At 39.2% G+C, this 6,000-nt stretch overlaps 1 pseudogene; it reads left to right on the forward strand.

Moving 5' to 3' along the window:
* Window positions 1–3,636: 3,636 nt before the first annotated feature.
* Window positions 3,637–4,871, forward strand: LOC143683820 (actin-related protein 3-like; annotated as a pseudogene).
* The last annotated feature ends 1,129 nt before the right edge of the window (window positions 4,872–6,000 follow it).

Genomic DNA, 6,000 nt, shown 5'->3' on the forward strand with positions numbered 1-6,000 from the left:
AAAGGCATCCAAACTGGAAAGGAAGAAGTAAAACTTTCCTTAATTTCAGATGCCATGATACTATACTTGGAAAATCCTGAGAAATCTACAACAAAGTTACTGGAGCTAATAAAGAAATTCAGCAAGGTGACAGGTTATAAAATTAATGTGCAAAAATCAGAAATGTTCCTATACACAAGAAATGACCTAACTGAGTGGTCAATTAGGAAGAAAATTCCATTCAAAATAGCAACTAAAAGAATCAAGTACTTAGGAAGGAATTTAACTAGGGATGTAAAGGACTTGTACACAGAGAACTACATAACATTGTTAAAAGTAATCAAAGAAGATCTAAATAGGGGGAAAGACATTTCTTGCTCATGGATAGGAAGGTTAAATGCAGTTCAGATGGTAATTCTACCCAAATTGATCTACAGATTCAACTCAGTACCATCAAAATTCCAACAATTCTTCTTAGGAGACTTGGAAAAGCTAGTACCAAATTCATATGGAAGGGACAGAGATTCTGAATAGTTAAAAGCATCCTAAAAAGAAGAATGTGTGGGTGGGTTAACCCCTAATTTTAAAACTTATTATAAAGCCAAAGTGGTCAAAAAAGCATGGTACTGACACAAAGATAGATATATTGACCAATGGAATTGAATGGAGAGCACAGAAATAGACCACCAAATCTATGGTCAACTGATCTTCGACAAGGCCCCCAAATCCACTGAACTGGGACAAAAAGTCTTTTCAATAAATGGGCATGGGAGAACTAGATATCAGTAGCCAGAAGAATGAAAGAGGACCCTTACCTCATACCCTATACAAAAATTAATTCAAATTAGATCAAACACCTAAATATAAGAGCCAGTACCATAAAGCTAGAAGAAAATGTAGGGAAACATCTTCAAGACCTAGTAATAGGAGGTAGCTTCCTAAACTTTACACCCAAAGCACAAGCAACAATAACAAAAACAGATTAATGGGAACTCCTCAAAATCAATTGCTTCTGTGCCTCAAAAGACTTGACAAAAATGTGAAGAGGGGTCGGTGTGATGGTGGCTCAGTGGCAGAATTCTTGCCTGCCATACCAGAGACCCAAGTTTGATACCCAGTGCCTGCCCATACAAAAAAAAAAAAAGGTGAAGAGGCAGCCAACTCAACGGGAGAAAATATTTGGAAATCACTCATTTGATAAAGGTTTGATATCCTGTATACATAAAGAAGTCATACAACTCAACAGCAAAAGAACAAACAACCCAATTATAAAATGGGCTAAAGATATGAATAGACAATTTTCTGAAGGGCAAATACCGATGGCTCAAAACCACATGAAGAGATGCTCATTCCCATAAGCTATAAGGGAAATACAGATCGAGACTACAATGAGAGTGGTAGGATGCTCCCCTTTTATGCGGGAGACCTGGGTTCAATTCCTGGACCATGGAACCAACCCCCCCCCCCCAAAAAAGAAACAACTACAATGAGATATACCTCATACCTATAAGAATGGTTGTTATTAAACAAACAGGAAACTACAAATGTTGGAGAGGATGTGGAGAAATTGGGACACTTATGCATTGCTGATGGGAATGTCTAATGTACAGCTGCTACGGAAGACAGTATGGTGATTCCTCAGAAAACTAAATATTGAGTTGCCCTATGACATGGCAATACCACTACTCAGAATATACCCAGAACAGCTGAAAGGAGTGACACAAACAGAGATTTGCACATCAATGTTCATAACAGCACTATTCACAATCAGTAAACGATGGAAACAATCCAAGTGCCCATCAACAGACAGGTGGATTAACAAAATGTGGTATATACATACGATGGAATATTATGCAGCAGTAAGACAAAATGGCATCCTGAAGCACATGACAAGATGGATGAGCCTTGAGGACATAATGCTGAGTGAACTAGACCAGACACAAAAGGATAGATACTGTATGAATGCACTTTTATGGTAGAGTAAAATCAGGGACTTATAATACAGAATGTAGGGGACCAAGAGATACGCAGAAGCTTGAGGTGGGTGAACAGTTTGCTTTTGAGGTTGAACTTAGTTGTAAAGGAATAGATAGAAGTGAAAGCAGTTCACTAGTGGGTCTATAAGTAATATTACCATATTAAAGATGAATATGATTGAAAGGAGTTGTACAGACTCGTGTGTCCCTCCAATTACCATTACAAATGTACATAAGTTCTTGTATGAAATATTGTAAAGGTATGAATCTTGTACAAAGAGTGTAAAGTTCTGATATAGGGAGAAAATGTTCTTGCATGTTCTGAGTTGTGTTTAATAGGAAGCATCGACAGTACCACAGCAATTCTCAGGGCACATTATGAGGGGAGGCGCAAGAGTTAGGGGAAGGTTTGGATTGTCTATTTGGTGAGGGTGTATTTATTGGCTGTCTTTCTTTTGGGAACAATGAAATTATCTAAAATTGAGAGTGTTAATGGACTATTGACTTTGGCCATTATACATGAGGCCCAGTAGAAGAGGTGGCTGTAAAAAGCACTGACTGAGAAGTAGATTGGTGGATGATGGTGTAAATATATGATCGAACATGGTGCTGCTACAAAAAGGAATGAACCCATGAGGCATGCAATGATGTGAATGAACCAGTGGGACTCTTGGTGAGGCAAAATAAGCCAGAAACAAAATAGCAAATATTGTATGATCCCATTTAGAAAATATTTATAAGAAAACTGGGGCCTAGATTGTAAGCTCTTATAGCAGTAACATTTGGTCCAGAATTGTTATTTCTGGATTTCGAGGGGTGGTTTTATATATGTGTAACCTGGTATTTAGAGATAAGAATGTAGGCGATCAGGTCAGGATTAAGGTAATTGTGAATACAGGGGTAAGGAAGACATTGCCTGCATTTTAGAATTTCACCTACTCTTCAAGACCAAATGAAGAAAATTTTGTTATGTCCAGAACCTAAATTTTCTGTAGCACATAATCTAACTCAACCTGTCTGGATAGATCATTTAAACAATCCAAACACAGGGAGCCCAGCATAAGAATGAGAACCTGTATAGCTTAATGTAATGCCTGGATACATCCCAGAGTATACTAAGCAGATGATCAAAAAATATTGCCAAAGTCCCTTGAGGGATAGGAGAAAAATTATGGACCTACTAAACTTTACCACTGGGAAAACTCTGGCTATTATGCCAAACATTAGGGACAGACAAATCAATAGGCCCAGCCCTTGATCTTGATGCTTGCTCTTGTGAAGCTTATGTATATAGTGGAGAAGCTTAGCCTACCTATGTCTAAGAGTTACTTGTGGAGGATCTCTTTTGTGGTTCAGATGTGCCCCCACCCCAAGCCCAACTCTGCAAGTAAAATCATTGCCCTCCCCCCCAGATGGGATATGACATTGAGGGACAAAAGTCTCCCCAGCAGCACGGGAGATGACTCCCAGGACAAGCCTGGCCCTGGCACCATGGGATCAAAATGCATCCCGACAAAAAGGGGAAAAGAAGTATAACAAATAAGGTAGTTCCCAGTTCCCCCCTGAAGGAGAGGGCAGCCCAGCTGTGAACAGTCAGATAGCCCCCATCTCGCACCCCCGTCCCTGGTCCCAACAAGCATGGAGCAGATGCCAGCAGTGGTGGCAGCAGGCGAGGAGGAAGATGGCGGGACGGCTGCTGGCCTATGTAGTGGACTGTGGCACTGGGTATACAAAACTAGGATATGCTAGAAATACAGAACCACAGTCTATCATCTCTTCCTGTATTGCTATTAAGAAGTCAGCAAAAGTGGGTGATCCAGCCCAGAGGAGGGTGATGCAAGGTGTCGATGACCTAGATTTTCATTGGCAATGAAGCAAAAAGAAAAGCCTACATATGCAACAAGTGGCCAATCCACCATGGAACGGTTGAAGGTTGGAACTTGATGGAAAGGTTTATGGAGCACATGATCTTTAAATACTTAAGGGCAGAACCCAAAGACCATTATTTTCTTTTGACTGAACCTCCCCTGAATACTCCAGAAAACAGGAAATATACTGCTGAAATAATGTTGAGTCCTTCAATGTCCCAGGCTTATACATTGCTGTGCAGGCGGTCTTGCTTTGGCTGCATCCTGGACCTCCAGACAAGTAGGAGAACGGACGTTGACTGGTACAGTAATAGATAGTAGAGATGGTGTCATTCATGTTATCCCTGTGGCTGAAGGGTATGTGATTGGCAGCTGCATTAAGCACATTCCAATCGCAGGACGAGAAATAACATATTTCATTCAGCAATTGCTGAGAGACCGAGAAATTGGAATCCCTCCAGAGCAATCCTTGGAAACAGCTAAGGCAGGAAAGGAGCATTATAGTTATGTATGCCCAGATTTAGTAAAAGAAGTTAACAAGTATGACACAGATGGGTCAAAGTGGATTAAGCAATATACAGAAATCAATGCTATCTCAAAGAAAGAATTTTCCATTGATGTTGGTTATGAGCGATTCTTGGGACCTGAAATATTTTTTCACCCAGGCTTCACCCACCCTAACTCAGAAGTTTTAGATGAGGTAATTCCAAATTGTCCTATTGATGTCAGACGTCCTCCCTACAAGAACATTGTCCTCTCTGGAGGTTCAACCATGTTCAGGGACTTTGGACATCATTTGCAAAGAGATTTGAAAAGGACCGTAGATGCCAGGCTGAAATTAAGTGAGGAATTGAGTGGTGGGAGATTGGTGCCAAAGCCTATTGACATACAAGTGATTACATACCACATGCAGCGATATGCAGTCTGGTGTGGGGGATCAAAGCTGACTTCCACACCTGAGTTCTACCAAGTAGGCCACACCAAAAAGGATTATGAAGAAATCGGACCTAGCATATGTCACAACCCAGAGTTTGGAATCATGTCGTAAAATTGACTTCTAGTTATCGGGGCTAGGGAGGTGGGGGAGAGATCATCTTTCTGATTGCCTGTTTTGTCTGGATGGCTGTTTTGAAGCTTTAAGCCTGACTTGACAATAACAAGATCAAACATAATTATACAGGAATATTTTAATAAGTGTATCAACATGCAAATGTAGAGGAACACTAAAATGAATAAGTATTTTTCTTTAGATTGGATATTTGACTCTTACGTGTAACAAAAAGAAGTGGGTTTTAGTTCTTTCTGTGCCCTGATATTTTGTATGTTATTGATATATCATATCAATATATCAATACAATCCATGTATTGGTATGTAGATAGCTCTATAATGCTTGAATTGTACACATCTAAGTGTGCAGTGCAAGAGCTTATTTATATTTCATACTTCTTATACTTTGAAGAAAAAGTCAAAGAAAAACTGTAGTATTTGAGGGAAAAAAGTGATCAAGTAACAGATAAATTCTAAAAGTAGCCTCATGAGACTTGACATACATACTAATGGAATTCCAATTATTAGGAATTACCTCTATCCCCTCCACCCTCTGCATGGTTTTCTTTGCAAGTGCTTTCAGAACTAAGAAGCTAGTATTATGGATTAACTGATGCCTGCTAGTGCTTTCTGATTACTTGCATTCTATTTCTTGCTTTAAAAGGAAAGTAAAATATCAACAAATCAAAGCAGAAAAATCACATGATCATCTCAATTGATGCGAGAAGGCATTTGACAAGATTCAACATCCTTTCCTGTTGAAAACACTTCAAAAGATAGGAATACAAGGGAACTTCCTTAAAATGATAGAGGGAATATATGAATATATGAAAAGCTAATATCATCCTCAATGGGGAAAAATTGAAAACTTTCCCCCTAAGATCAGGAACAAGACAAGGATGTCCATTATCACCACTATTATTCAACATTGTGTTGGAGGTTCTACCAGAGCAATTAGACAAGAAAAAGAAATACAAGGCATCAAAATTGGAAAGGAAGAAGTAAAACTATCACTGTTTGCAGACAATATGATACTATACGTCGAAAACCCGGAAAAGTCCACAACAAAACTACTAGAGCTAATAAATGAGTACAGCAAAGTAGCAGGTTACAAGATCAACATTCAAAA

Source organism: Tamandua tetradactyla, chromosome 1 (assembly GCF_023851605.1).
Source record: "Tamandua tetradactyla isolate mTamTet1 chromosome 1, mTamTet1.pri, whole genome shotgun sequence".
Lineage (NCBI taxonomy): Eukaryota > Metazoa > Chordata > Mammalia > Pilosa > Myrmecophagidae > Tamandua > Tamandua tetradactyla.